The 14,193-nt window shown below is 50.0% G+C and overlaps 1 long non-coding RNA gene across 1 annotated transcript; it reads left to right on the top strand.

The window, feature by feature from the left end:
• The first annotated feature begins 201 nt into the window (after nt 1-201).
• LOC123490919 lies at nt 202-2,828 on the top strand. The gene is made up of 3 exons (XR_006661105.1): nt 202-289; nt 1,786-1,918; nt 2,757-2,828. It is a non-coding gene; the product is annotated as an uncharacterized LOC123490919 (long non-coding RNA).
• The last annotated feature ends 11,365 nt before the right edge of the window (nt 2,829-14,193 follow it).

Genomic DNA, 14,193 nt, shown 5'->3' with positions numbered 1-14,193 from the left:
ACTCCCCTCCCTCCACTCTACCTCCCCAACCTCCTCCCTCCCTCCCTCCCCTCCCCTCCCTCACCTCCTCCCCTCCCTCCCAGGTGACCAAGCGTGACGAGGACTCGTCGCTGATGCAGCTAAAGGAGGAGTTCCGTACGTACGAGGCTCTGCGTCGCTGAGAGCATGACGCCCTAGATCGTACACATCGCCACTGGAGGCGGGGCTCCGTATCTCTCCTGAACAGTGGTCCTCTCTGCTCTATGGAGACCTCATCCACAAGTCACACATGCAGTCTATCATCGATAAGGTACGCTGTCTGCCTCCACACCACTGTATTACTGGCTTGTACTAATCAAGATGGACAAGATCAAGATCAACTCCTGATTTCCTCACACATACTAGTTCTCTTTAAGCTCATTCATTAACCCCCCATGCGTGCATCACTATGAGACATACGCAGCTATTTTCTCACTGTATAGTACGTTAAGCTGCTATACTTGTATGGTGTCTTCAAGCAGCGCAAGTCTTTAACTATTTCTTGCCCAGGGACCACCGGGCCCTGTCACGTTCGTTGAATGACGGGTCAGACCAAGGCGCAGCGTGATATGCGTACATGTTTATTAAACTTTAAACACACGACAAAACAACAAGGAACGAAACGTGAAGTCCAAGGTAGAACACACAACATACCTTACAAGGAACAAGATCCCACAACTAGACAGTGCCCAATAGGCTGCCTAAAAGTATGGTCCCCAATCAGAGACAACGAAGCGACAGCTGCCTCTGATTGGGAAACCACACCGGCAACATAGATCCACACATACTAGATCGACAACATAGAAAAACGTAAACAAGGAAATATACACACCCTGACTCAACATATAAGCGTCCCCTGAGTGAGAGGGCGTGACAGTCCCAGGCAAAGTGGCGACCTAGGACATCATACGTTAGGACCACTGTCCCAGGGCAAAAGTGGCGACCTAGGGACGTCCATCATGCTAGGACCACTGTCCCAGGCAAAGTGGCGACCTAGGGACGCCCATCATGCAATTAGGACCACTGTCCCAGGCAAAGTGGCGACCTAGGGACCCCCACATCATCGTTAGCAAAAACTCATGTATCACGTCTTGTCTTATCATCAGGTGAATGATAATGGCAAGGAGAAGTAATCAACATTTTAAATGAATAGATTTGGTGGATAGTTTTCATTTCTTTGACCTCCACATAATAATTGGAAGAGGAAGTGTAGGTCCAAACTCCTAGCCCATTAGCTAGAAAGGTAACTCAAAACACATTTTCACTAAGAGCAGCTGTTTAGCTGGTTAAACAAAGGTTAGGCATGTGTTGGCAAAATGAATGTCCAAGTCAAGAATGCTAACCAGCAGCCACACAGCTGCACTGGTAGCCTATTAGCAGGTGCTTTTTCAAAGCCTATGTCAGATACTCCAGTAAGTGTAATTGACTCCAATGAGTGTAATTGCTCAATAAGGAGTTGAGAAATAAAGTTGACATCATTAGAAATAAGATATTCTCCTCTTTTCTAATGTAGGTGGTATGTCATAAACATTTTGTTTATTCTGTTGTTGCTAGCGATATTCATAAAAAGCATTGAAATAAAACATTTATTTTTGTCACTTGTATTTTTTATTTTAGAAAATATTTTAATGGATCTCCTGCAGTACCTCCGCAGACCCTGGTTGGATACCTTTAGTGTAGAACCAGTACCACCATATTAAATGACTCGTAATGAGTTGTTATGTGTTTCTTCACTAACTTATTTTGTCTGATGGTCACTCCCCCCAGCTCCAGTCCCCAGAGTCCTTTGCAAAGAGTGTCCAGGAGCTGACGATAGTTCTACAGAGAACAGGAGACCCAGCCAATCTGAACAGCCTCAGACCACACCTGAAACTACTGGCCAACATCGACCACATCCCAGGTAGACACAGTACAGATCAACCCACACCTTTCAGCCCAGGGCCTGGGGAACCCAGCAAGCTTCTCCATGCAGCTCCCTTTGAGGTTTAGAACAGGGTTTCCCAAACTCGGTCCTGGGGCCCCCTCGGGTGCACGTTTTGGTTTTTGCCCTAGCACTACACAGCGGATTCAAATAACCAAAGCTTGATGATGAGTTGGTTATTTGAATCAGCTGTGAGTGCTAGGGCAAAAACCAAAACGTGTACCCAGGGGGCCCCCAGGACCGAGTTTGGAAACCCTGGTTTAGACCATCAACAATTATAGTACTGGACAGAAGAGGTAATATGATAGCACATCATTGATGCATTTTCACTTAGTGGGTGGAAAAACGCCAGCAGTGCATCCACTGTGACTTGTTAAGAAATGACAGACCGGGGGCAGTGAGACAGGTGGACAGACCGGGCAGTGAGACAGGTGGACAGACCGGGGGCAGTGAGACAGGTGGACAGACCGGGGCAGTGAGACAGGTGGACAGACCGGGCAGTGAGACAGGTGGACAGACCGGGGCAGTGAGACAGGTGGATAGACCGGGTCAGTGAGAGACAGGTGGACAGACCGGGGCAGTGAGACAGGTGGACAGACCGGGGCAGTGAGACAGGTGGAGGTATCTGTGGTATATGTTTGTGGGTTTGTTTAGAAGCTGCAGACACTATGACCCTATAATATTGTTTAGAAACAAGACGGGGGATGTTGATGTATGTATGCACTCAGTAACTGTAAGTCGCTCTGGGATAAGAGCGTCTGCTAAATGACTAAATGAGACGGGGATGTTGATATCGGATGTGTTTTGGTATGTGTAGATGCGGCAGCTCCGTCGTGGGAGGAGCTGGAGAGTGTGATGCTGGCGGTGAAGGTGGTAGTCCATGGTCTGGGTGGAGTTTATACACAACTTCAGTAAGAAGAACCACGAGACACCACAGGTACAGGACCGGACATCACACGCACAGACCACACACACACACACACACACACACACACACACACACACACACACACACACACACACACACACACACACACACACACACACACACACACACGCATGTATGAACAAACACACGCACGTACACACATGCACATAAGTACGCACACACACACACACACACGTACGCACAAACACACATGCACACATACACGCACACGCACGTATGAACACACACACGTACGTACGTACGCACACACACACACACACGTACGTAAACGCACAAACACACACGCGCACACCGCACGCATGAACACACAGCACGTACGTACGACACACACACACACGCACGACACGTCACACACACACATACGCACAAACACACACGCACACGCACGTATGAACACACACACACACGTACGCACACACACACACGACGTACGCACACACACACGCACACACACACATGCATGCACGCGCATGCGTGCAAAATCGCACACGCACGCATTACACGTGCAAACGTGATATACCTGTTAAATGCACAACAGAGACAATGTAAGAGACATTGATATGTCCCTTCAACAAGCACAGTGTTTTCGCTATTGTCAGTAACATTGTGTGTTGTCTGTCTCTCTCCATGCAGCCACAGGCCAACAGCAAGTATAAGACCAGTATGTGTCGAGACCTCCGCAGCAAGGGGGGCTGTCCCCGGAGGATCCAACTGCACCTTCGCACACACACAGGACGAGCTAGAGACGTGAGGGGAGAACACCACCACACTGTGATACACAGACCTCAAATACAGTTTTTATCAAAGCTTTTCTGTGAACAAAATCTTAAACGACCTACCCTTTCTTATTCTCTCTCTCTTTTCTCTCTTTTTCTCTCTTTTCTCTTTTTCTCTCTCTCTCTCTCTCTCTCTCTCTCTCTTTCTCTCTCTCTCTCTCTCTCTCTCTCTCTCTCTCTCTCTCTCTCTCTCTCTCTCTCTCTCTTTCTCTCTCTTTTTCTCTCACCCTATTCCCCTCTCTCCACCCTCTCCCTCTCTCCACCCCCTCCTCTCTCTCTCCTTTCAAGGAACAGAATGAGAAACAAGAAGATCAGTGCGTGGGCCGGCCCTACCCCCTGGCCCAAGGGGAGTATGGGTAGTGGTCTGAGTATGGAGGGGATGACTCAGGAGAGGAGGCTTGCACTGGGGGACTGAAGGGCTCAGACAAGGGGGGGTCAGGGTCCCTAACGGAGGTGGCCACACACTCCCCAGCTCATCCCCAGGGGAGGGGGATATGATGGAGAATATGAAGAGGGAGAGGTCTGTTCCCAACGGATCCAACGGACTCCACAGGCTCCAGACGCTCCTCATCTGGCTCTATGGAACAGTAAGTAATCCTCTGTCACATTAGTCTTGTTCTACTGTAATGCTTTATGCTATCATTACAGTAGCATGGCATTACTTTCACCTAGTGACTGTGGTTTCACATACTGTCACGTACTGTATATTCTTATTATTCATGATGATGACTCATCACTGATGAGTATGAAAGGTTCAGGCTGGAAAGTGGGATGATTCAGCTGTCTTTAATGTGTCATCATGAACAATGAGACATGGTGTTGTCTCTAGACTGACATCCTTTCTCTGTTTCTCTGTCTCTCTCCTTGTGTCTCTTGCTGTCTCTGTGTCTCTCTCTCTCTCCGCTCTCTCTCTGTCGCTCTCTCTCTCTCTGTGTCTCTCTCTGTCTCCTCTCTGTGTCTCTCTGTGTCTCTCTCTATGTGCTCTCTCTGTCTCTCTCTATGTCTCTCTCTGTCTCTCTCTCTCTCTCTGTCTTTCTCTGTCCTCTGTGTCTCTCTCTGTGTCTCTCTGTGTCTCTGTGTCTCTCTCTGTCTCTTTCTGTCTCTCTCGCTGTCTCTCTGTGTCTCTCTCTGTCTCTCTGTGTCTCTCTGTGTTTCTGTGTCTCTGTGTCTCTCTCTCTCTCTCTCTCTCTCTCTCTCTCTCTCTCTCTCTCTCTCTCTCTCTCTCTCTCTCTCTCTCTCTCTCTCTCTCTCTCTCTCTCTCTCTCTCTCTCTCTCTCTCTCTCTCTGTGTCTCTCTCTGTGTCTCTTGCTGTCTGTGTCTCTCTCTCTCTCTCGCTCTCTCTCTGTGTCTCTCTCTCTCTCTGTGTCTCTCTCTGTGTCTCTCTCTATGTCTCTCTCTGTCTCTCTCTCTCTCTCTCTCTCTCTGTCTTCTGTCTTTCTCTGTCTCTGTGTCTCTCTCTGTGTCTCGTGTCTCTGTGTGCTCTCTCTTGTCTCTCTTTCTGTCTCTCTCGCTGTCTCTGTGTCTCTCTCTGTCTCTCTCTGTCTCTCTGTCTGTGTCTCTGTGTCTCTCTCTCTCTCTCTCTCTCTCTCTCTCTCTCTCTCTCTCTCTCTCTCTCTCTCTCTATCAGGAAGTCTATTTCTCCTCCAAAGACACCCGTAAATCACTCCTCAGCTCCTTCTCCCTATGGCCCAGGGTCTAGACTAGAGTGTGACTCTGCACACCCCCAAAACAGGCCCACTACCTAATGATAAGACCCCGCATCAGCCCCTTCCCACCAACCTCAGTCCTCTGAACTGTGCTACAGGAACCCCCGACCTCCCTACGAGCGCGCAGCCCTACCAGCCAGCCAGTGAGTACAGCCATCTCAGAGACAGGTGACGGGGTGTCTGTCAGACCTCATGTCAAATAGCATTTTATTTCTTTCAAATACGTTAGCGTTTGATTGAGCATCCCTGAGTGCCAGAGGGGCGGGGACTATAGTCTGCACAGACTATTCCATTGGTTCCATTGCACCAGACAAGTATAATCAATTGCAGCTAAAGTATTTTAAAGAAAACAAATTCCATTGAATCCAGGTCTGTCCGATTCACTCTATTCAATCTTTCATCATTTAAATATGGTATTTTGTAGACTCACTGATGTCCTTTTGTCCTCCCCTGCTCCTTTAGGTAACTACTACCCCTCTCTTCGACACCACCACAAACCCTGCGTGGCTCGCTTCCTCCGGTTCCATCCACGTCCCAGAGTCCTCTCTGCCCCTATCCATGGCCCCCTCCGTACTCAGAGCAGCACCCCCTCCTTGCCCCACCACGCGGAACATGCTGGTCCCTCTCCTACGGTCCGCCACAGGTCCCCATCACGGGCCAGCCCTGGCCCCGGCCCGGGTGGCTACGCTCCCCTGTATGACAGCCGCGATGTGGGAGGCCCCAGCTGTACCACAGAGAGGACGCCAGAGTAACTCCCGCTGCCTCCCGAGGTGCTGCACTCCTCTTCTGTACCAGCCCCCTCCGAGAGAATACGCCTCCTGACAGCCCCCTACTGCTCAGCGGGGAGCATAGAGCAGCGCTGCACAGGGTATGGGGACAGTATAGCCTCCTCTGTCTTGAACACCACTGGCTTTATCATGTCTTTCTATTCCTGCTGCCTCTCCTCTCCTCCCACTCAGCATAGCAAACTCATTGCCACCCACATATTCTCTTCCTCCTCCTCCGCTTCCCCTTCACGTTGCCCTCCTCCTCCGCTTCCCCTTCACGGTGCCCTCCTCCTCCGCTTCCCCTTCACGTTGCCCTCCTCCTCCGCCCTTCACGTTGCCCTCCTCCTCCGCTTCCCTTCACGTTGCCCTCCTCCTCCGTTTCCCCTCACCGTTGCCTCCTCCTCTCCTACTCCTCCGCTTGCCCCTTCCTCTATTGAAGGCTATGATTAATGTTGCTGTAGATGTTTAGTGTACATGGGGAGCTCACCCAACTCTAACCCCTGCTCTTTCTCTCTACCTCTTACTCTCTCTCTCTCTCTCCTCTCTCTCTCTATCTCTATCTCTCTCTCTCTCTCTCTCTCTCCCGCTCCCTCTCCAGGACTCTTATGGGCGTGTTCCTCCTGGATATGAGGATCTGTTCAGGCGGAAACAGGAGCAGTGGGCACACCATCACCACAGCAACGTGAACAGGCCCTCACAGTCCTCCCCTGTCTTCACCGTAGACTTTGGTGCAGAGGTACGTAGGCCTGCACGTACGCAGAGTGTGTTTGTACATCCGTCATGAGTCATGACCATAGAACGAGAGAGAGAGAGAGAGAGACAGAGAGAGACAGACAGACAGACAGACAGACAGACAGACAGACAGACAGACAGACAGAGAGAGAGACAGAGAGACAGAGAGAGACAGAGAGAAAGACAGAGAGAGAGATACAGAGAGAAAGAGAGACAGAGAGAATGAGAGAGAAAGAGAGAGACAGAGAGAGACAGAAAGAGACATAGAGAAAGACAGAGAGAGAGAAAGAGAGACAGAGAGAGAGAAAGAGAGAGACATAGAGACAGACAGAGAGAGTTTGTGTATAGCGCAAGTATAAAAGGCATACTGTAATCAGTTTTCTCCACTCTGTTACCCCATGAAATCAAGGTAAAGAAAAGCTCACGTATACAGTACTGTATATGTTGTTTGTGTGGGTTTTTGATTTTGGCCCAAAAGCTGTGTTGAATCCAAAGCTATTTTAGAGTGTGACTGTTGCTGGGCAACTGGTAGCAATAGCATAGAGAGTCGCAGTATGTGTTTGGGAGTCCTCATAACTCTCTCTCTCCCCCTATTCTCTCTGTCCCCTCCTCCATCTCTCAATGCCCCCCCCTCTCTCTCTCTCGCTCTCCCTCTCTTTATTTTTCTCCCTCCCTCCCTCCCTTTCTCTCTCTCTCTCTCTCTCTCTCTCTCTCTCTCTCCTCTCCTTCTCTCTCTCTCTCTCTCTCTCTCTCTCTTCCTCTCTCTCTCTCTCTCTCTCTCTCTCTCTCTCTCTCTCTCTCTCTCTCTCTCTCTCTCTCTCTCTCGCTCTCTCTATCTCTCTCTCTCTCTCTCTCTCTCTCTCCCTCCCTCTCCCCCTCTCTCTCTCCCTCTCTCTCCCCCTCTCTCTCTCTCTCTCTCTCTCTCTCGTTGGAGTGCATGCAGGGAGTGAGTCGTGAAGCAGGAGTGATTGTGAGAGCGACTGGAATTCTTTTCACTCTATTGGGTTTTGGTGTGAATATATATATATATATTGATTAGTTTAGTTGTTTTAAGGTTATCTTATCTAACTATCACTAAGCACGTATAGGGGGTGGTGGGATCGTTGAGGTTAGTTTTTTTGCGAGGGCACAACCAGTGGGTGGGGCTGGTTGCAATGGCCACTCGCGGAAGTTTGGAGTTTGAAAAATGTAGTTGGCGGCATGGAGTAAAGATTCCTGCTGCGGCCGGGTGTTCAGTGGAAGAATTTAGCTTAGCAGTGGGTGCAACATTGGGTATGATAGCATCAAATCAGCCTCAAGGATGAATAGCGGTGTAGTGATATTCTTAGATTCCATTGAAAAGGTGAATATGATAGTTGAGAGTGGTGTTGTGTTGTGGGAGACACAGACGTCGGTATTTCCTCTAATGAATCCAGCGAAGAAAGTTATACTTTCTAACGTGCAACCATTTGTTAGAGATGAAGTGTTGGAGCGAGAGTTATCTCGTCATGGTCAAATTGTATCTACAATAAAGAAAGTTATTTTTGTATGCAAATCTCCTTTGCTGAAACATGTCGTGTCTCATGAGACAAGTGCATATGATTTTAAAGAAGGACAATGATGAACTGAAATTAGCATTCAGTTTTAAGATTGATGGATTTGATTATGTCTTCACGCTTCTACTGAATCAATGGAATGCTTTGGCTGTTGAAGAGAGGGGCATTTGGTACGTAATTGTCCCGAGAACGAGCATGCAGAGCCTGGTAGCAGCTAATACACCACCGCTAAGGGATGAACATGCTAAGGGTGCAGGGAAGGTGGGAAGATGTGGTTGGAAAAGTAGGAAAGGAAAGCAGTGTGGATACGGGGCAATTGTGGTAGATCAGAACAAATAGAAGGGGAAACAGTTGGTGAGATTGCGACTGTGGTCGCTGAGGTGGTGCTGGAAAATGAAATTGGAGGTGTTATGATTTACCAGTATTAGAACCCAAATGCAGACAAGTACACCAAGCCAGAGAAGGTTTAACATGTTTATTAAAAATGTTCAATAGTCAGGTTTCCACAATAGGGGGAAGAGCAAGTCCAGGTTACAGGGAGGGTAACAGATCCAGGTCAGGGCAGGTGTGGTACCAATGTCCTAGTGTCCGTGGTGAGTCCAAAAGAGAGGTCCGTAGTGGAGAGCAGGATGGTGGTGGCAGGAGTGAAGCGGAGGCAGGAGTCAGGTTCCAAATATCTGTGGCACAGGAGAAAAAAGTAAATAGAACAGGCCAAAACACAAAGAGCAAAAATAAAACAGGTTGAGTCGGCAGCGAGACTAACATGGTCGTCTTGACTATGATCTGACGATGAGTGGTAAGTTTGACCGGGTCTTAAAGGCTGAGGTGATTATGGTGAATGAGCTGCAGCTGGAACCCTGACTCCCGACACCAGACTTCCACTCCTGCAATCAAGGACAGACAGAGGGAAGGGAGAGAGCAGAGAGAGAGCTACCTAGCAGCAGTAGGCCTAACAGTACCCCCCTCTACGGACGCCACCTGGCGGCGATCGGGATGTAACCTATGAAACTCTCGGACCAGAGCAGGATCCACAATGAAGCTCCTGGCACCCAGGAACGCTCCTCAGGACCATAACCCTCCCAATCCACCAGGTACTGGAAACCACGACCCGGCGGCGAACATCCAGAAGTCGCCGGACAGTGTAGACCGGACCCCCCACCCACGATCCTGGGCGGAGGAGGGGGACGAGAGGGCGGGCACAGAGGGCTAACCGACACAGGCTTAATCTGGGAAACATGAAAGGTGGAATCGAACCGTAGGGGAGGCAGGAAGCTGTAGCTAACCGCGCAGAGGGTTAACAATAGACAGTATCTTGAACGGTCCTATAAAACGAGGCGCCATCTTCTTAGACTCCACCTTCAATGGAAGGTCCCTGACTTCAGCCATACCTCTTGACCAGGAGAGTAACCGAGCCTGGGACCGTGACGGTTGGCTTGCCTCTGCATGTACGCCGGGCTCGGGACAGAGCTACCCCTGGCCTTCCTCCAGACCTTGAAGCAGCGGCGCATGTGGGACTGCACAGAGGGTACCGCCAGTTCCCTCTCTTGAGAAGGGAACAGGGGAGGTTGATAACCCAGAGCACACAGAAAAGGAGACAAACCAGAGGAAGCGTTAGTCAAGGTGTTATGAGCATATTCCACCCAGGGAGCATGGAGCTCCATGACCCAGGGTTAGACCCTGTGACACAGCGAAGAGCGGTCTCCATCTCCTGGTTCGCTCTCTCGGCTTTGCCCGTTGGTCTGGGGTGATATCCAGAGGACAGGCTGGATGTAATGCCCAAAGCTTTACAGAAAGCTTTCCACACCTGGGGAGACAAACTGGGGGACCCCTGTCAGAGACGATATCCGTGGGTAGACCATGAGAGCGGAACACATGTTCAACCAAAATATCCGCCGTCTCTCTGGCAGTGGGCAGTTTAGGTAGGGCCAAAAAATGAGCGAACTTAGAAAAACGATCAATCACCGTGAAGAATTACAGTCTTTCCAGACGAGGGGGAAGTCCAGTGACAAAATCCATAGCGATATGCGACCAGGGCGGCTGGGTATAGGTAGAGGTCGTAGATGACCAGCGCTGGCCTGGGTGGAGTTCTTACTTCGTGCACATACCGTACAAGCAGCAACTGAAGGCGTGTCCGCCTCCATCGTGGCCCACCAGAACTTCCGTCGCACAAAGTCAAGGGTCCGCTTGAAACTCCAGGGTGACAGGTAAGGGGAGACGAGTGAGCCCACTGAAGTACCTGGGAGCGAGCAGACTCGGGGACAAACATCCGGTTAGGAGGACCCCTCCCAGGGTCAGCTTGATGATGTTGAGCCTGTCTAACAATCCCTCGATGTCACATGTGACGACCGCAATACTGCAGGTAGGAGGCAAAATGGGTTCAGGGTTACTACCAGTATCAACAGCCGAATGAACACGAGACAGGGCCAGTTGACGTTGCGTGATCCAGGACGGTAAGACAGAGAAAAATTGAATCTCCCAAAAATAGTGCCCACCTGGTTGACGGGGTTGAGCTGCTTCGCTGACTGGAGGTAAGCCAGATTCTTATGATCCGTCCAAACGATGAAGGTTGTTCCGCCCCCTCCAACCAATGTCTCCACTCCTCGAGAGCCAGCTTAATGGCGAGCAGTTCACGATTGCCAACATCATAATTCCTCTCTGCCTGAGAAAGTTTCCTTGAGAGAAAAGCACAGGGATGCAGTTGTTATCTTCAGGAGAACGCTGTGACAACACCGCACCTACCCCAGTGTCGGATGCATCCACCTCCACGACAAACTGGCGGTGGGTCCGGCTGTATCAGAATGGGAGCCGGGCGGCGATGTTTCAGTTCCACGCTGATTCGGCCCCTTCATTCCAAGCGAGCGGTCGAGATGGAGTGAGAGCGGTGAGTGGCGCCGCAATGCGGCTGTAGTCCTTGATGAACCTCCTAGTAGAAGTTCGCAAACCCCAGAAATCGTTGAAGTTGTTTCGGGGTAGAGGGGCTGGCCAGTCCGTGACAGCAGAGATCTTAGCTGGGTCCATCCGCAACTCCCCCTGAGCGATGATGTAACCCAAAAAAAGAGGTCTCAGACACATGAAATTCACATTTCTCCATCTTCACAAACAGTTTGTTCTCCAACAACCTTTTGCAACACCTGGCGCACATGTGCAGTTCATGTTCCTGGGAGGACTCTGAGAAAATCAAGATATCATCCAGATAGACAAAAACAAACCGATTCAACATGTCCCGAAGGACATCATTGACTAGTGCCTGAAAAACAGCAGGGGCATTAGACAACCCAAAAGGCATAACCAGATACTCAAAATGTCCCAAGGGTGTGTTGAAGGCAGTCTTCCATTCATCACCTTTAGCGAATGCGCACCAGGTGATACGCATTTCGTAGATCCAGTTCGTAAAGATGGTAGCACCATGAAGGAGGGGAAAAGCAGAATTAATCAAAGGCAGAGAATACTTGTTCTTAATGGTGATGTTGTTAAGTCCACGGTAATCAATACAGGGTCTGAGGGTCTTATCCTTCTTAGCAACAAAAAAGAATCCGGGCTCCTACAGGTGACGCAGGAAGGACGCATAATACCTGCCGCCAAGGAGTCCCGAATGTAGTTCTCCATAGCCTCCGTCTCCGGCCGGGAGAGATTGTACAGGCGACTGCTGGGGAGCGGGGCTCCTGGCTGGAGGTCAATGGCACAGTCGTAAGGCCGGTGAGGAGGAAGAGAAGTAGCTCTGTGTTTGCAGAAAACGGATGCCAGGTCATGATACACGCCAGGAACATTAGAAAGATCCATGGACTCAGTGGAGGTCGAGGCACAGTACTGGCAGAGTCAGAGCAGAACACAAACAATTCACATGACAAAATGTGCTCCATGAAACAATTTTACCTGTCACCCAATCAATGTGTGGATTGTGTCTTATGAGCCAGGGGGATACCAAGGACCAGAGGGGTCTGTAGGCAGTCGATAATATGGAATTGAATGTTCTCCTGATGATTTCCCGACACTCTAAGACAAACAGGAACAGTCTGATGGGTAATATGGGTCAACAATTGTCCATTCAGACCCTTAGCCTGCAGCGGACAGTCCATAGGAACAGTCTCCAAATCCATTTGTTGAGCCCACTCTCTATCCAAAAAGCTTTCGTCTGCACCAGAGTCAATCAGCGCACTAACAGAGAGATTCTGGAACTGCCACTGGAGGGATGCCTGGAGCAGAATGCGGGGAGAAGAGGAAGAATCCTGCTCGGCTCACCAAAACTTCTCCCAGTAATGATGAGCCGCCACTTTCCCCGGACGGAACTGGGCAGGAAGGAACGAAATGACCAGCTTCTCACAATGGCCACAGGCAGACCCGAGCCTGAATGCGACGTGCACGCTCCTCTGAGGACAACCGTGCACCCACCCACCTCCATGGCTTCGGGTTCAGTGCTCCTCCGTACGACTCGGGAAGACACGGCTTTCTCCGTAGGGAAGATGCGGGAGGAGTTTGTTGATGACAGACAGGTTGCTTGGAACTAACACTCCTCTCCCGGCGGCGCTCCGAATCCGATTATCCAACCTGATGGTGAGTGAAATAAGATTATCCAGCGTAGGCGATTCATCATATGACACCAATTCATCTTTTAAAGTCTCCGACAAAGCATTGATGAACACTCCTTGTAATGCCTCGTCATTCCAACCACTCACTGCTGCTAAAGTCCGAAACTCCACTGCCATCTCCGCCACACTGCGAGCCCCCTGCCGAAGAGAAAACAACCGTTTCGCCAGCCTCCTTGCCTCGTACGGGGTGGTCAAAAACCTTCCCATCTCAGTGGTGAAGGCAACGTAAGCGTTGCAAATGTCCGACTGACTCTCCCAGACCGCGGATCCCCAGGCACGAAGCGGAACCGCTTAGTAGAGTTGATAAGGTAGGCAAACGGGCTCTTTCTGAGGCGTAGGTGAGGGGCTGTTGTTCAAACACTAACGAGCATTGAGTCAAAAAATCGCACAGGTTCCCATGTTCCCAGTCATAGCGCTCTGGAGCAGGAACAAAAGGCTCTCTGATCTGGGCATGAAGGGGTAGTAAGGGGCAGACACTTGATTGGTGAGTAATTGAACCTGATTAAGCAGCACCTGACTGTCCTCAGCAATCGCCTTAAACAGGGTATCATGTTGGCCAAGTAAAATGCCCTGATTGGCTATGGCAGTCCAAATTTGAGTGCACTCTGGGGTGGTATCAGTGTCTGCTGGAGTTCATGATGGTCAGATCATACTGTTACGATTTACCAGTATTAGAACCCAAATGCAGACAAGTACACCGAGCCAGAGAAGGTTTAACATGTTTATTAAAAATGTTCAATAGTCCAGGTTTCCAATAATAGGGGAAGAGCAAGTCCAGGTTACAGGGAGGGTAACAGATCCAGGTCAGGGGCAGGTGTGGTACCGTAATGTCCTAGTGTCCGTGGTGAGTCCAAAAGAGAGGTCCGGTAGTGGAGAGAGCAGGATGGTGGTGGCAGGAGTGAAGCGGAGGCAGGAGTCAGGTTCCAAATATCTGTGGCACAGGAGAAAAAGTAAATAGAACAGGCCAAAACACAAAGAGCAAAAATAAACAGGTTGAGTCGGCAGCGAGACTAACATGGTCGTCTTGACTATGATCTGACGATGAGTGGTAAGTTTGACCGGTCTTAAAGGCTGAGGTGATTATGGTGAATGAGCTGCAGCTGGAACCCTGACTCCCGCACACCAGACTTCACTCCTGCAATCAAGGACAGACAGAGGGAAGGGAGAGAGCAGAGAGAGAGAGCTACCTAGCAGCAGTAGGCC

Source organism: Coregonus clupeaformis, unplaced genomic scaffold (assembly GCF_020615455.1).
Source record: "Coregonus clupeaformis isolate EN_2021a unplaced genomic scaffold, ASM2061545v1 scaf5546, whole genome shotgun sequence".
In the NCBI taxonomy this organism is placed as follows: Eukaryota; Metazoa; Chordata; class Actinopteri; order Salmoniformes; family Salmonidae; genus Coregonus; species Coregonus clupeaformis.
This window is presented reverse-complemented; position numbering and strand designations above follow the sequence as displayed.